The sequence below is a fragment of the Cygnus olor genome, assembly GCF_009769625.2.
Source record: "Cygnus olor isolate bCygOlo1 chromosome W unlocalized genomic scaffold, bCygOlo1.pri.v2 SUPER_W7, whole genome shotgun sequence".
NCBI lineage: Eukaryota > Metazoa > Chordata > Aves > Anseriformes > Anatidae > Cygnus > Cygnus olor.
In genome coordinates this window covers 614,738-633,019 of record NW_024429078.1, presented here as the reverse complement: position 1 = coordinate 633,019, position 18,282 = coordinate 614,738, and the positions used below count along the sequence as shown (strand labels likewise).

Sequence of the window (18,282 nt, the reverse complement as noted above, 5' to 3'; positions counted from 1 at the left end):
GGATCTGGATAGGCTGGACCGATGGGCTGAGGCCAACTGTATGAAGTTCAACAAGGCCAAGTGCCGGGTCCAGCACCTGGGGCGCAACAACCCCAAGCAGAGCTACAGGCTGGGAGATGAGTGGTTGGAAAGCTGCCTGGCAGAGAAGGACCTGGGAGTACTGGTTGATAGTCGGCTGAATATGAGCCAGCAGTGTGCTCAGGTGGCCAAGAAGGCCAACAGCATCCTGGCTTGTATAAGAAGCAGCATGGCCAGCAGGACTAGGGAAGTGATTGTCCCCCTGTACTCGGCTCTGTTGAGGCCGCACCTCGAGTACTGTGTTCAGTTTTGGGCCCCTCGCTACAGGAAGGACATGGAGGTGCTCGAGAGAGTCCAGAGAAGGGCAACGAAGCTGGTGAGGAGTCTGGAGAACAAGTCTTACGAGGAGCGGCTGAGGGAGCTGGGATTGTTCAGCCTGGAGAAGAGGAGGCTCAGGAGTGACCTTATTGCTCTCTATAGGTACATTAAAGGAGGCTGTAGTGAGGTGGGGGTTGGTCTATTCTCCCACATGCCCGGTAACAGGACAAGGGGGAATGGGCTGAAGTTGCGCCAGGGGAGGTTTAGGTTGGATATTAGGAAGAACTTCTTTACTGAAAGGGTTGTTAGGCATTGGAATGGGCTGCCCAGGGAAGTGGTTGAGTCACCATCCCTGGAGGTCTTTAAGAGACGTTTAGTTGTAGAGCTTAGTGATATGGTTTAGTGGAGGACTTGTTAGTGTTAGGTCAGAGGTTGGACTAGGTGATCTTGGAGGTCTCTTCCAACCTAGACGATTCTGTGATACACACACACAACACACTCTCTTCCAATTCTCCTTGAAAACTGAAAGGGATTAAGTTAGGATTAGGTTAGTGTTTTAAACAAAGAGATGGATGAAGACACTTTCCAAGATATAATACACCGGAGATTCCTCCCTACCAGTTGTCCCCTATGTAACAGGATTTTCCATATTTTTATGTATTTTGCTGTATATAGCTTTTCATCATTTTTTGCCTCTTCTGTCAAAGTAAACTGGCCAAGGTATCACTTAGCTTCATTTCCTAAGACCTGACCAAGGGTCAGCAATTACCTTGAACTCATGTCTGACATTACCAAATAGACAATCTCCTCTTGTTTTCCACTTGGTGAATCAGCAGTCCCCATGCTAATTGCGGTGACAGATTTTGCTAAAGAGGGGGAAGGGGAATTCTAGTTTGACAAATAGGTCCCTGGAGAAGTGCACCTGTCAGTTACAGGACAGCCGACATGGCATGGAGGAGGCAGAAGCAAGAGGATGGAGCCATGCCACCGAAAGGGATATTAGTGGGGTCATGGGGAGAGCGAGCTATGCTGACTCAACACAGGTTACAGGGCAGCATGAAGCCAATAGGGATTATGCAACCCAGACCCTAGAAAGAAAAACTAAAGCAGTGCATCATTTAAAAGCACAGTAGTGCAGAAACAGGAGATGGTAAACTGGTCATTTGCTCCTTTTGTTGCTTCTTGCTGCATTGTTCCTATCCAACACCTATGCTGTCAACATCCTAATAGTGTCTAGCTCCCAGTTACGCTCAAACATTCTTCCATCCAGTTGTCAAGAAGACTGATCCTTCTAAAACTTGCTCTCTTCAAGGTTTCTTTTTTACAAACATTTTAGAAAAAGGATTATTTATTTATTTATTTTTAACTTCCCACAAATAGGGCCATCACTTCCCCTCTCTTAGCGAACACAAGACAACTCTTGGTGCACATCCTGAACCAGAACCAACTGCAGCATTTGAGGTTTGGAAATCTGGAACTGTGACACTGTTCAACATGGTTATAAAGATACAGGAACAAAGACCACCTTTAAGAAGTATTGCAGGAAAGGTGATTTTTAAAAGGGGTAGGGATAGACAGGAAGAGACGGGGGCTTGGGGATAGGAAGGAATTGTCTTGGACGGGGTCTGGGGCTCTCCCTTCTCCCAGTAACCTCCTTTCTCTGTCACATCAAGGCAAGCTGGGGAGCTGGCTGCACTCTGAGCTCATTTCTTTCCCCGGTGGAAGTTGCAGCACTGAAGGCACAAAATGCCTCTCTGAACTCAGATGCCCCTTAATTCCCCATTTCTGCTGCAGCTCTGCTCATTGCAGCACTTTGCTAGGGAAAATGAGTACCCCGTGAGCTGGGGAGAGCATGTCGCCCCCACAAAGCAGGAGCCGCAGCTGCACAGCCATATGACCAGGACATGGCAGGACAAGGCAGAGCGAAACACAAAACAAATTGCACCAATATTGCTATTATCACATTAGCACAGGCTCCAAATCCTTTTCAATTACAAGACCAGCCTGGGATCAGCCTTCTCAAACAAGTCATGGAAAAGCAGGGAATATATGTCTCCCTAGCTGTCAAATTGCACTCTTTTCTCGAGCAAAAGGCAATTTTTGCTTTCAAAGAAGTGAAAAAGAAATTGCATGGGAAAGCTGGTGTTTCTGTTTTAGGCAATTTTACTCATCAAGAACAGAGGAGCTTTAAGAGTGCCCTGAATTTCCAGTCTTCGGGTGGCCACTGATGCCCAAATTTCTCTTTCAGAGCTCTTTCACAGCTGTTATTAGTAGTGCTTTGTGCCTGCTTCACAACAAACAAAAGTTTTATATTAACACAGGGACCTAAATAGATTTGTCCATTAAACACTAGTACATTAGACCCAAGGTGTCCCTTACAAGTATCCCAGTGGAGTTTTCTAAACAGTCTTGACTAGAGCAACCTTGGGAGGCAAGTTTACCGAGAAATATTGTTATGAATAACCCTTCCAGGGCTAAATCCAGGGGTAATGCAGACCTGTTCGGGAAGCACAACTAAAGCTATTCCATCCTAGGGGGAAGAGGGAAAAATAAACTGTTAGAAGTAACATAAAGGGAAAAAAAGAAATCCCAGAAGAGAATGATGTGATCAAAGATTTGGATTCAAAATCCATTACATTAAGTAGGGTCTTTTCTTTCTCCTGCATTGAAAATGATATTGCAAGAGCAACAAAAGCATATTCCTGACAGATCAAAATAAGATTTTTATCTCTAGGGGGGTATTTCAACGAGGACCTCGCGCGGATCGGCTGCAGCGAGGGCTCCTGGCATGGAGACGAACGGAGCCAACCCCTAACCCCCCCCCCCCCAATAACGCGGCACAGAGCCGCTTGGTCAGAGCCGCAGCCCCGACCCCCTCCCCCCGAGTAGGCAGGAGCTGTGCTCGTGCCGCCGCGGGCGTTGACGTGCTGAGGGCGGAGCCAGGGGTGACGGCAGTCCACCCCCTGACGCTATAAAAGCAGTCCCTAGGGAGCATTGCGATCCAGGAGCGCCGCCAACAGGACGTGCTAACAGGACCGGCTTGGAAGTTAGCGCAGGCAGTTCAGGCGGGGCAGGGAGAAGTGCGAGGAGGATCCTCTCCTCCCTTTCCCACCTCCCTTTCTCTTCCCCTCCCCTCCTCTCCTCGGCGACCTCCGCCTCTTTGCACCTAGAATTCACCATGGTGGGCACCCGTCACAACGGTCGGTCCGAGGCGGCAACCCAAACTGAGGGGACATGGCCTTTCTGGGCTCGGTTAGGCACTCAGGTGGATCTCCTGAGGGGGGAAGTGGCAGTCCAGACAGGTGACTGCACGGAGCTCCAGAATCTGGAGGCCCACCTGGGTCCTGAGGGAAGAGAGGGCTGTCATGGGTGCAGGTGTGCCCTGCTTAAGGAACTGCTTGAGCAGGTGGCTGGGCTGCAGAGAGAAATCATCAGCCTGAGGGGCTCCTGGGAGTCTCTGAGGGAGACAGACAGGAGGTGTCAACCTGCCCCTGTTGATGCCCAGCCTAATGCAAGGCCTGATGCTCTCAGCAGATGTCTCTCAGAAAGCCAAGACCCAATTAAGGAATTTGTTTAGCTCCAAATTATTATTTTTTTAGTTTACTGAAAATGCGAAGATGATTTATGCCTGGGGACAAGCCAAAAGGTTTTGCTGCTAACCTTTTGTTGTTGTTGTTGTTCCCTTCTTTTTTCTTTTCACTTGCTCAGTGCTATTCATAAAGCATTACCACCCAGGGACAGATTGTGAGGGGTCCAAAGGTGATGATAGTTTCCGTATCACTACCTGAGCCTAGGAGAGGCCAAGGGGGAACATATTTCCTACCAAGCTTAATATTTTCAAGGAACAATGCCCGCTACAAACCCACAGTGCCGCTGGGCCCCAAGTTCTCCTTTTATTAAGAATCAGTCAGTATAATTCTACTTTGGGGAAAAATCAGTCTCCAAGCCTCAGCCACGAGTCTTTTCAGAGAAGGGGGCTCTTGCCATGCCTTTCTCGTTCCCTCCTTTGGCCTCACTGCAGCAGACCAGGGTGCTAATTGGAAAAGCAAGGCTAATTAGAACCAAAGAGGCAGGAGAAACTGTGGGAGGAGTACAGGGAGAGAAGAAAAAAAGTAAATTCAAGCACAAAGAACATTTCTGCCCTGTTGTTTCTAGGAGGGATCTCGTAACAGTGGTGCAACAGCCCAGAGGCTACAAGAGAAAAAAATTAAACTACTGTGTATAGCAATGAAAACATCAAACCCTTTGTGTACCATCAAAATGGAAACCAAGAAATAAAGTTAAGATGCTAAATGTGTTTGAGGAGCACTGAAGCATGCAGCATGTATTTGGCTTCCACCTTCTGGGGAGCGCAGGGAGGCCTGAGATGTATTAAATCCAGGGATGGCCAAATGCTCCGCAGGGCAAGAGCCCCAAAGCTTGGGCAGATCTTGAAATGTCATCCTACCAGGTAAACACGCTGCCTCCCTTCCCTGGAGAGGGAGATACCCTTCTTTGCTTGGGAGAAGGTGCCCTAACCTTTCTTGGTGAGGACTTAAAGATCATCAGCTCATCCTTCAACTGGAGGCTTTTGTTTTCTCTTACCCTGGGAGCAGCCTAGGTTCCACCCACCACAGCAGAGAAGTGCCTTTGCATGTAAGCAAGTCACAGAAGACCTGAAGTTTGTAAGAAACTCCTCCTCACGGCTGTGATGCCCCAATTCCTCACACCCTCTAATGCACCAATGTGTACAAAAGCAGGGAGGTGCAATCAGCAAGGCCCAGAGGACGTGGAAAAAGCAGCATTTTAAAGACAAGAACAGTTTTTGTTGTTGTTGTTTTTTCTCCCCTCTAATTGAAGAGCTTTTTTGTGCTTGACTTTTCCGAGAATAAGAGCCCACTGTATTTCTCCGTGTCCTAACAGGCACATGCGAAGGAAGAGCTTGTGGCAGTAAAGGAGGACAAGGAGCCAGAGCCGCCCTGATTTCAGCAACCCAGAACTGCTTCCTTCAGGGATACAGTCTGAGACCCACACTGCTGTGCCAAGAGACTCATTTTAAGGCCATTCAGACGCAGGGATACTTACAATTACCAAATATATCAGAAGCCTGCAGGAACATATTCAAGTCTCTCAATAAACAGGAAGGACAGATTTTGTGCTGTTCATTTTTCCCTACAAAATGTTCATTTCAGCAAAGAAATTTGAACATTTACAACACAAAATACTGAAAGGAAAACCCAACAGTTTACTTTTCCTTCCTCTCAATTTTTATTATTTTTTTTTGTCACCTTAAAAAATAGCCTCATTAATTGGCCTCAAGGAGGATCACCATTCACGAGACAATTAAATCTTGGGGGTGGGGAAAAAAGAAACAAGATAAAGTACTGAGCTTGAGCACTGCTTTGCATCACAGCAGGCTGTGGGAGGGGGGCTGCATTCATTTTCTTGCTTGCTCAAAGTGGAAATAATTCCTGTTTCTAAAGGATTTTGACTTCATTCCCTTCGCTTCCTCACTGGGGTCACAGTAAGTGTGGTAGGACCTTAAGGACAAAGAGAGGAAAATAAATAAATAAGAGCAGGCAAGGACAATCGCAGAGCAGCCAGCATTAATGTCGCCATATAAAGGGTCTGTCAGCATTTCCATTAGAAACTCCTATTTTCAAAGGTTTATAACTTGGCTATAAAAATTCACTCTGAGCAGCAGCTGGAAATTTGGCAAACAAAATCTCACTCAGCCTCAATTGATTTTTCTTTTCTTTCTTCCACTGTCCCCCCACTCACCTTCATCCTATGTCTTTTCTCTTTTTTTCTCCTTTTTCTCCTCCTCCCAGAGGGTGTTTGGTTGGTTGAAGTATGATGGCACAAGAGAGGCACCCTGACACATGTTGCCTGATGCTCCAGAACTGTTTTTGTTTTGCCTCTTCTGCTCCCTGCTGCCATTTGCTTTGTTTATAGTGCCTGCAGTCTTTTGAGAGATTTGCCTCACTTCCAGATATTCTGAATTCCCAGATCTTTTAAGGACAGAGCTCTATTTTGGGCTGGCTGCAAGTACCATGCATCGATATGCCAAAGCTCCACAACTTCCCCGAAGAGAAATAAGCCATCACCAGAGAGACAGGCTGCAGCCAGTCCTCTGCAGCTCCTGAAGCCCAGTCAAAAACATCAGGACAGCTGAGTTAGAAACAGTAAATGTCTTCTTTCCTGGTCTGTGCCGGTTTTGACCCACCGACTCCCTTCTCTTGCCATAGGAAGGGCTCACCTACACAGGATGTTTAAGTGAATATGACAGCAGCCATCTTGGCTGACACTTGAGACTAAAGAGGAGACTTAAAACATGATGCTGGGCAACTGGAACTCAATGGCCAAGGCGGGTAGACCAGGCATGGATTGGGGACATGTGGCATATGCTGAACAGTGGGAAGGCAGCTCTGTATGGGTAAGGAGTGACTTAAATTAAACACAGTTTGCCCTGGTACGAGTCACTCCCACAACTGCAGCTCCAAATATTCACAAATAAAGATGGGGAGGGGGAGGAAAGATAGACAGTGTCATCGGACAGGGAGATGTAGGAAGAAATCCCAGTAAAGGCAGGTTTTAAGGCATAGCCAAGCAAACAAACATTGCGAAAGCAGAGTTAGGAGACTGAAGAGCGAGGCACAAAAGGCTGAGAGTTCAGGTTCAGAAACATCCCAGTGTTTGAGATGCCTCTCGGAACTGCCTGAGTCAGCAAGAAGGAGCTGACAATGTGGAGGCAGTGGCCTCTACCATGAGATTCCAGTCCCAGTCCGTGTTGGTAAGAGCACAAACTCGTACACAAAGTAAAATCAGTGAGGAAAAAGGCAAAATGTACAGTCTGAATTTTCAGCTTTGCATACTGGGGGGTTGAGGGGTTACGTTCATGTTTGCACTCTGGGAGTTGAATCCCTCTCTCTCCCCCCGTATGTCACAATATAAAATCTGCTGGCCAAAAGGAGGTGACAAGACCAAAATTGCTATGGTGCGTACTATGGATTGCCTGAAATATCCACTATGCTCTATTTTTTACACTAATCTAAACAAAATAATTATACTAGAAAGGCACAAGAAAATTACATCAGTACGGAAGTAGCCTCTTGATACCGTGATCTCATTTTTCAAGCTCTGCATGCAGAATTAGCAAGACATCTCCCTCTGCTTTCTTTTTTGCACATACTAAACTGCTTAAGCAATTTAGGGCAGTGTTTCTCTCTTCCTCTAAGTATTTCATATTTCTGCATCAAACATGAGAAATGAATTAAGATGTGCACGGCTCAAAACTGAATCCAAGCTTTGTCAAAATTCAGATTTGGACGTATTTTTTTGTTTGTTTGTTTGTTTTGTTTTTTAACCCAAATTCCATACAACAACAATTTTGTCAATGACCTAAGAAGTATGTCTACTTGCTTGGACATTTGTGTTTTATTCAATAGAACACACAAGCTCATAGAACTTTAATTCATGTGTCTCAATTACCCCACAAACAACTAAACTAACAACATCATCCATCCCTTGGAAGAAATGCTGTAAAAATCAGTACTTTAAAGAAAATAAAAATCAGCATCAAATTAGACAGGAAGACAAATTTAGTTAAAAATCCTACCCTTACATCTCTCTCAGAGTAAGTAAGCTCAGCAAATGCTTGTTTTCCTCTCTTAGAGTAGCAATGTCCCCAAGCAGTGAAAGAAAGGGCAATCAAATAAAAATGTCGGGAGAAAACTGGGGCTGTAAGGAAGCTCGCAGAAAAAAGAAGGAACACAGTAATTAGGAGGACTTAGGGTAACAGTTACACCATCCCATGGAGTAAGAGATCAAGCGGAAAGGAGAGGAACCAAGAGAGGCTTTGTTTTTGATGTTTTTAATTGATGCAATGCATGGTTGATGCCTGAATATTTGCTACCAGTTTTGTTCTAATTAGCAAAGTGTACAGACAGGCAAACCAACATCAAAACCCTGATCCATCGCAGCAGACCTCAGGCAGCTTCAGCGGCAACTGAGGAGATGCATAAAACACTGTGACACCAAACACCTACACTGAAAAAAAAGGATTTATGGGCTAGCGTTGAAGACTGGCAGGGAGACCATCCCTTACTGTGGGACCACGGTACCTCTGGCAAGCTCTAACTGCAGCAGCAGGCGTAAGGCTGAGCACGACAAGCACAGACATACATAGGGCTACTCACTTAAGCCTGCTCTTAGATTTCTTTTCCCCCCACAGTGGTTCATGAATACGTTTGATATATAGATGTAGATTTATATCAGTTAAGATAGGCTAAGTAAAGTTACTGGATAAGAGAGGCTAAAGAGAAGTATGGTTAGGGATTAGAGTGTGATGATAAATGATATGTTTTTGTAATTAAAGCAAATCCTATGTTAAAAAGGACTGGAGTCTGACTGGTAGATAGGGTTTTGGGTCTATTTACAATCCAACAGCACTTTTACACCACTGAGTCTCTCAGCCCCAGTAGATCATTTGACTGTGCAATGAGGATATTTTTCCATTTTCTTACCTACCCTTTATTTAGGGCACATCCTGGCTTCTCAAGGACGGATTTTTTCTTTGTGATCACTACACAGAAGTTGGACTTGGAAAGTGTGACTTAGTTCTGTAACCCTTTGACCTCCCTAACCTTCACCTGCCTCTGTTTCCCCACAAAAACTGCCCGTGAAACATCTTCCCGACAACATCACCATTCCTGGGGCAGGAGAAGGGCAGCACAGAAATGAGCAATGCACAAGGAGCAGCGGTGCTGGCTTTCCCCTCTTAGGGTATTCTGCTCCACTGTTCACAAAATGACTGCCCAGTTATAAAAAAAGCATCAATGAGGGATTTAAGTGCATCAGATATACACACACAAATACTTACATATACAAAAAATAAATGGATATAGCTGGGTCTATATCACAGTCCCAAGTAAACAACTTGAGACACTGCAGCTATCAAGGAAGCTAATCTCTGTATCATATCACCCCAATTACCAGCTTATTATTTCTTCTGCTTCCATTTAGAGATGGATTTACCAGTTTGATAAAGCATATGCCAATTTTAAAATAGGAATTGAGGCTATGAACACCACATATGAAAGCTGGATCTGAAAACTATTTTTTTATTTAGTAGTTTGGAATTATTACAACTTACATTTGGAATTATTTAAAAAAAAAAGCGCAATTTTCATAATCTTTCTTATTATTTTTTTAGTGGCTCCAGGATAACCCTTTTTCCTTTCTCAAAACCTTAATCTCACTGTTCTCCATGAACAGTATTTCCCTCACCTAAATACCACCACGTGCCGAACACATCGTTTTGAGGAATCCTTTAGACCACTGCTAACATACCACATAGCATCTGGGTGGTTTTATTCTCTCTGGATTCAGGATGGATCATTGTAGACCATTCCCACGCTTACCCTGTAGCTTTGTCGAGACTCCCACCAGTGCTCAGCATAGGAGCACCCAGGATGCTCACCCAAGCCTGAACACATACCAAGTTACATATGCCTGTGGGTGTATGCACATGAACACACACACACACAGTACATTCTCAGTGGATTATTAACCATCTTTTCATTGAAGTCCCTAACTTATTCTATGCAGTCTGATAATTACCTCACAGTATATTGATACAGAAAGAATGGGGTTGCCTGACAAGATTGCTTACAGTGGAAACAGGAACACTGTGACCACGGAGACCAACAGCGCAAGAAGGAAATGATGAATTTCAGGCAAAGCAATGCCAGGTGACTCACCTTTGAGCAGCCAGGCAGGCAAAGAATCGCTCAGAGTTATCTGACCTCTGCGAACCACGCTTCAGAGATGGGATTGTATGGCCACAACTGTACAGTGCTGGCTTCTCAGCCTGCAGCCTCTATCTCCCCCGTCCCCCAGGCAGGAAGCCTTCAAAGATGTAACACCATTCACTTACTCAGGGGAAACTCTGCATTCCCAAAAATGCACATCACATGAAATTCCCTCCCAGAACAGAAAGTTCACAGGGTCCCCTGGTGCCTATAATTTTAAACACACAAAAGGAAAGAGCAGAACACAGCTGTATTCACTAGCACAGATTATGGTAATTTTAAATAAAAAGGCCAACCAAACACACTGTGGACATCCACACATATAGTCTGTGGCAGGTGCAAACCTAGAGACCATTAAAAAAAAATCTAGCCTTTAGAAGACATCTTTTGACTAACATCATCATCTTCACGACACTGCATTTACTTTGTGAAACATCTTTCCCAAGAGTTCTGCTCTTTTTCCTCATCTCTTCCCTGTCCCCCACAAATGGGATGCTTAAGCCCTTGAGCATTGGCTGTCACCAAACCTACAGTCATCTGTGGCACAGCTAAGAACAATATTAGTGATGATGCTTTCCACGCTTCGCTGAATTACTACAGACTCCACGAGGAGTTAGAGAACCACAGAATTGTAGGGGTTGGAAGGGACCTCAAGAGATCATCGGGTCCAACCCCCCTGCCAAAGCAGGTTCCCTAGAGCAGGTTGCCCAGGTAGGCGTCCAGACGGGCCTTGAATATCTCCAGAGAAGGAGACTCCACAACCTCCCTGGGCAGCCTGTTCCAGTGCTCCGTCACCCTTACCAAGAAGAAGTTCTTTCGCATGTTGGTGCGGAACTTCCTGTGATCCATTTTGTGGCCATTGCCCCTTGTCCTGTCCCCACAAACCACTGAAAAGAGGTTGGCCAAATCCCTCTGTCTCCCACACTTAAGATATTTGTAAACATTGATAAGATCCCCTCTCAGTCTTCTAAGTTAACCTTCTTTGCTAGAAATGATGTGCAACTAAGCTTGTGTGGGAGTCCACTACATTCACAGCCACAGACAGGTTACTTGTGGTATCAAAAAAACTATATTCCCTAATAACCAAATGTGCAGCAAAAGTGTTTACTTTCAGCACTATCGCTGAGGCAAGGCATTGGTTATTAAGTGATAATTCTGTTCCCCATACGGACACTCTGCCGAAACCCAGCGCAGCACACACTTACCATTCCAAGTCCAGGAGCAACATGTATGAAGATGGCCGTGCAGGAAGATGGGAAGATACCAAAGGTTAAGCAACTTATTTCAGAACTCAATGCATTTGCAAGAGACATTTAAAGCTAGGAAACAGCTCCTGTTTCCTCCCTAACACAAAGGAGGTCTGCAGTCTCTAAAAGTAACCCAAAAAAGATGCTGGAAACTAACCTTGGAGCAAGGGTTCCTTCTCCAGCTATTGCTAGTTGTTTGACATGCCAGCAGAACGGGTGGTGAGGAAAGGCAAGGCAGAGATACTCCAGGGCTTCAGCATCCTTCAGAGCAGCGAGGGCTTTGCAAATTGCCTTAGCCAACTTAATTAATGGAGACGTACATAGGGGCAGCAATTTAGGTGTGGGTTTATGGATGGCTAGATAGATGCAGATATCCTCACAGTATGCTTGCATATAAATATATATATATATGTATATATATAAAATCTTCAAGACAGAAAAAATGCACACAGCTGTTAGCAGCTGAAGCAGGCTGTAATTACACTCAGGTTGTCATGGTAACATTTGACAAGCTTTGCCTTCCTGGATGGGAACATTTGCCCTCTTGGAGTTTCAGCATACCAAGAGAGAGGTTCTAAGGAAAATTAGAATAAATCACAACTTTCCCTGCAACGACAAGACTTATCTGATTCAGAACATTTCATATGTGTAGAAAAATTAATTCTCTCCCTTTGTCTTTAGGCCTCAAGATTTAATTTGTTCAGGGGTGTCTTTCATGCACTTTTTTTTCCCCTTTGCAGATACCCTGATGACTTACTTCCAATGCTGAAGTTGTTCTTCCTGCTGGCATTTGAGTCTGAACCTTTTGCAACTTGGTACTTACATGTCTTCCCCTCACCAAGGCATTTGAGCTCCTTCTGGCATTTAATGCGTTTTATCCCGCTGCTCTGTGATGCAGAGGTTGCTATTCTCACCATTTTACATACGCAGAAACGAAACAAAGAGGGAACCAGAGCTTATATCTACAATTGATCCGTATTGATTTCAATATGAGTTATGCATCTAAAATACTCTCTTTAATGTAATGTTAAGTGATTTACTCAAGGTCAAACAGGAAGTTTGCTAAGGAGTGGAAGCAAACATGGGCATGGTGTTTAAGGTCACCATCTTTTCTATCAAAATACCTACCAATCTACTGTGCGATGCTCCTGGAGAAATTGTTTATGGTAAGCCAAAACAGCATGTCCATCACAGAAAATTGGTCAATGAATTGCTGAAGCTTCTCTGGATGTTGGCCTCAATGTTGAGGAGCAAAATTTAAGGCAGCTCTGGAGGTGGACAGCACGAGGCATCCTATCAACATCCACAAAAACCCAGGTTCTTTTCATGGGTTTGATCATTAGGCACGAATATCTATTTAAGGCTCAGTCCTCTTAGAGTAACCCATAGACAGCAGCAGGATGCTTGGCATGGACCAAGACTTTGAAATAACCGAAACCCTGATTTAGTTACCACTTGCTATTACTCCATCACCTCTGCAGTGCAGAAGACTGCACCTGCTCATGAGTACAGTCATTATCCACATCTATTTTTCTCCATTTCACCTCTCTACTTTTTGTCCTCTGCCATAACTCCTGAGGACCTTTAGAAGGCCTCACACTAGCCTTCCTCTTCATCCCATCTATTAACCTGATAAGCAATGAAAAAGTTCATTGCAATATTCATCCATCATTTTTAGGCTTTATGGTTAATATCCTTTAATACATTTATAGGGAATTCACACCTTGCAGAAGCACCATTTCTAACTGCTTAGGACAGCTCACTGTCTTGGTTAAACTCTTCCCGCGTTCTTCTTACAATATTAAGAAATAAAGTGGAAACAGTGGAGACTCCTTATGAATACATTTCAGATATTTCTTCTGCCCACCCAGTTAAGAAAAATCACCACTATATATGGATTTAAGGCTTACTGGTTTTGCAGTCCAAGCCTGAAAGTGGGTATATTAAAGCTAGAAAATAAAAACAGTTCATTAGATTTGAATTTTTGAAGTTGTTTACAAAAACAACATTGAGGGGGAAAAAAAGAAAGCCAACCCTAAATTAAGCTTTCTCCAAAATGACCAAAAGTTTCCACCTATCTTAAGCTAATTGTGTCCCCTCCATACACTTGACCCTTTCCCCCTTCAAACAGTTCCTTTCTCTTTTTGAAGAGAGGAAAAACTGAAACCAGACCAAGATTTGAATTGGGGGGTGGCAAGGATAGGGACTGAATTTGGAGGTCAGAAGATGGAAAATGGAAACAACATGAGAAATTTCTCTGCCATCAAGTTTTTTAGAAAGCTAAACTTCAAAATACTAGGAAGGATATGCAAATACTAGGAAGGGAATGCATTCTCATGTGGCTTTTTTCCCCCATGTCTTTAAACAGATGGAAGTAAAAGGAAATAAAACTTACATGTCAAAATCATCTCTACCCCTTTAAATGCTCAGGTTTATGAGACATTTTAATAAAAGCAAGAGAAAAAGATTTGATATTCCTTTACCAAAGAACAAAATCACAGAAAATACCTTCAGGTATACACACTATTAGGAAGCTAAAGGGCACCCCCAAACTCCGTTCTATGCATTCCCATGCAGCTACTTTCAAGGCTTTTGATGGAAAAACTCATAAAAAACATTGCGTGACATCAGGTTATAGAGGCAGGACAGTTACAACCACACGTGCCACTATCCCCGAGACACGGGGACGAACAAGGGATGGTTTTAAGGCTGGCTCTGCGCTTCCCTCCAGAGTGCCACAGTGGCATTAAATACATGCTATGCCCCCCTGAGGACTGAAAATCGTGCTAGGTGCTGCAGAGGCAGACAGCATCTTTAAGAGCTCACAAGCCAAAAGAGGAGACAGCAAGCAGCTTTTTTAGGATGAAGCTCTATAGGTCAAGCAAAAATTGAGGTGGGAGACCAAAGCTCAGCTTCTCTGCCCAAAGGGGTTTTGGAGCGAGGCGCGGAACAGAGCTGGCGGTTCTTTAGCTAACTGCGTGGGGGCACCTCCTCTGCACATATATGTCTGCAGAGGAGCTGCAGAAGGAAGAGCTGTGCCCCCCCAGGTGTCTCTGGAGCCAAAAAAGCCAGGGATTTACTGTTCTCCAGCTTTGAGATGAGGCACATGGGTATCCCTGCTGGAAACCCATCCCCACTAATGCAACTGCTTCTCCTCAGGCCAAAGCTCTGCAGTTCCCTCAGGCAGCACTAGGAGGGAGAGGAGCTTTTTTTTTATTTTCTAGCAAGGATGAGGTGATGCCTCCCCATGCCATGCAGCTCTTTGGGCTCCTGCAAACCCTTTCTCCCCTGCTTAACTCCCCAATGGGGCTGCACACCGAGCTGAACTCCATCCGCTCCATTTCATATCCCTTCCCTTATAAACTTTTATTAAGGCTTTATGTTACACAACTAGCACCGATACAAAACTATTGCATTTAGGCTTTCCAGGCGACCAAGTGCATTAAAACTCCTTGTGTGGAATGGCAGGAACCAATTCCTCATTTTTACTGGCTGGGAACTGAACCTTAATAGGCCACAGAGCAAAAAACTCATAAACCAACAGAGTAAGGGGAGGAGGAGAGGGGGGGGATCAGGAGGGGGAGAAGTTGGTGGCTGAGGTTATGAAATTATAACAGAAGAAAACAAAAGGCATGGAGCAGGGCGCAGCGAGGAACTCTCACCACACACGGCAGAGTTAGCCTTGCCATGGGTACCCAGCAGCTGGAGGGGAAACAAATAAAGCAGGTCCGTGCTCTCAACAAAAGCAAGCATCACTCCTTGACACCGATATAGCACCAGCCTTCATCTCCAGCCCTCACCCTCCTCAGGAGAGGCTGGGGATTGCTGGCTCAGGTATGAGTTGTGTGAGGGGAGCACACCTAACCCCACGGACCCACCTGGAAGGTGGTGCCAGCTGCTCCTGTGAGCACACACATCTTTTCCTGCCTGGCTCTGCTGTAAAGATGCTCATTTCTGACGATTGAAACGCCTTCTGGATCCAAGAACAGTTTTAAAGACAGGTGTGGGACAATGCAAGAAACCAGACAACAGTCGGAAGCTGATTTTTGCTCTCCCCAGTACGTATCAGGTGCTGTAAATGCAGAAGCAATTCAGCAGATCAGAGAGGAAAAGTCAAATCTACAACTCAGAACACTCCCCAGTTAAATTAAACTCCGCAGCCGCTTATTTTGATGCTGAGACAAGTTACTGCTGGGATCCTGCCCCACTGGGTCGCTCCAACCTGTGCTGCAACGGGCCTGGGATGATAGTGCTACCTGGCATAGCGAGGAGCCATTTCACTCCATCACCCAAGAAAGGAACTTATTAGGAAATTAAACAAGCTGAAATGCATGAGACGAGCCTAGTAAACACAATTGTGCTCCAGTCAGCATCAGAAGGGCTGGCTGGACTCCAGGAGTTGAGGAGTCAGTCCCTGCATCAGGGTTGCTTCAAATCAGAAAGGAAGATAATCACCCATCGCAGGCACCACAGGGATATTTACTTAGTGTGTTCTGACTTTGAAAATGGAAAAAAAAAAATCTCAAGATATATGATAGCAGTTACCTTCCAGAGCTTAAAGTTATCATAATGCCATACTTCTAATTACAAACCAGACTCTCAACAGCAAGGGCCGAAAGGAGCCAGGTTCCAGCAGTAAGCAGTTTGTGCTGCAAACCTTTCCTTGGGAGCCGTCTGGTGTCACATCCCAGCTGCCCATCAGGAATCCTCTCCCCTTGTCACCAGACTCCTCTTTAAAAACATGAGGTGCTTTTTTTTTTTTTTTAATATATATATATACCTGTTTTAAAACAACTCATAGGAAACATGTTTCATTACCAGGTCTCCATGGACATAGGGAGAAGAGGCCTGAAACCAAGGAGAGATTTCCGCTTCCCACCATCTGCCTCTAGAAATATTTTTCCACTTGAAAATAAAATGTCTTCTGTTTCTTGTTTTTTCTACTGCTACAAAATGCATCCAGCTCTATGCAGATGCTGTTCTATGCGTTTACCCCTACCATCATCTCACTGCCATGTCACTACACACTTCGGGGATGAACATTGGGAAAAGGGGGCCCAGAAGCCCCTGGTCTCATTCTGAATGCCGTAAGAAGTCCCTCATCCTCTCATTACCCTTATCTTGCAGGACTTAGGCTGACAGCTTGGAGGCTCTGCCCCCAAGATGTTCCTGGGGAGGATCCTTGGTGATCCCTTCCCATTCCCCATCCTCCTCACGCTCTCCTCAGCCCTACCTTAACACTCCTGGAGCCCATTTCAGAACAAGGACCAGGATAATGTGCACATGTATAGATTCAAACTTGCTTTTTGGGTCAGAACCAAGCTGCTTGGATTCAGCGAGCAGAAGAGGTTCAGGAGACAACATGGGAGTGTATGAAGAGGAAGAGACAGATTCTGACCTCACACAGAGCAAACAGGCAGGGAGACACACGGACTGGTGGAGGCACACAGGGATATGCGATTGTGCAAGGGGACACGTGGAGCAGGGGAGCTGTCCTCCCTGCAGCAGTAACTCAAAAACAAGCCCAGTTCCCTTCCCACATCATCCTGCAGGAGCAATTCCAGCCAAGGGAGCAGAGCCCACAGCTCCCCCCTGAAAGGGCCGAGGGGATGGAGCAGGAGCCATCATGCAGGATTTGATCCCCTGCAGGCACAGCCCGCACCCTCAGGCGACAAAGGACGCAGGTAACCACTGCGCGGCCGTGTGATGCTGGGGACTAGGGGGCCTCCGCTCAGCAAGCTGAGGAGTTAATAGAAGCAAAACAAATCCCCTTTATTTTCCTCGGGGTCAGAGGTCAATGTAAGTAAATCATTAATTAACATGCTGGCGCCTCAGTGCTATTGACAGGGTTTTGTGTACACAGTGGGACTGTGGCACCCCCCGCAATTAAGCAGGCAGTGAACTTTCCTCCTCCTGCTGTCTCCCGCTTGGCTTGAGCGGGCTCGCTTACTCCCCTGTCTTCATCCAGGGCTTCTCTCTGCCTTCCCTACCAGCCACCCCCATGCTCATGCTTCTTTCCCGCTCAGCAGAGCTACCTGCACAAACCAAGCCACCTCATTTTGTTGCTTTTCAACTTCACAAAGCACCTTCTCCTTTAAAACACCTGACTGGCTATGAATTCATCAACATTTATATATATATTTCACCTCCACACTCAGGTAAAGCTGCCCCTACAGCCTCGTTATAAATGAAGATACAACTCAATCTGAATTTAGTAATATTTATAAAAGGCAAGTAAACAGCTCTGGGTGCGCGGGGAGTCTATGCTCTACCAACACGCACACACAACCGTCGAACTTTCTAAATATACAGAACATTGCTTTTACATATTCATAAGAAACCCGAGTACGCCTATACATGTGTACAATCAGAAAAGGTATCAATTGAAATATAAACATGGCAAAGTTTTCCGAATTCTGGCAAGGGTTTAACAAACAGTCCTTTAAGTCTATTACTATTAATGTCCATGACTGGGGGAACATAGTTGGAGATGGCAATCCTGGTTGAAGTGCTCCCATATCTTCCCATATCTTCCATGACTTCATTAATTTTTCTCAGATCATGTAACCGTCTCCATTTTCCATTCCTTTTCTTGATTACAAACACCGGAGAGTTCCAGGGCTAGTCGTGGGAACAGTATGTCTCGCTTTAAGTTGTTAAGCAACTCGGCCTTCGGGCCCTATGTATCCTATTCCTCCCGGATCGAAGGGAAACAGATCCTGCTCCTTCTCAGGGCCTATAGGGCCTGGATCAAAAGGAACGTTCGGGTCACCAGGGGGCGTAACAGCAAAGGCCTGCGATGGCAGTAGCGGCAGGGGGGCCGATGGCACAGCAGGCGTATCAGTGGATGAGCCCGCAGCTCCCTCACTGTCTGGCAAACCACACGTTTCTGATTGTGGCCCCACATG

The 18,282-nt window shown here is 45.3% G+C and overlaps 1 protein-coding gene across 1 annotated transcript in view; it reads right to left on the bottom strand.

Annotated features, from left to right (window-relative positions):
* LOC121063021 (CUGBP Elav-like family member 4) overlaps positions 1–18,282 on the bottom strand; it is a 1,483,068-nt gene that overhangs the window by 1,287,364 nt on the left and 177,422 nt on the right. The gene's annotated exons all lie outside the window — the stretch shown is intronic.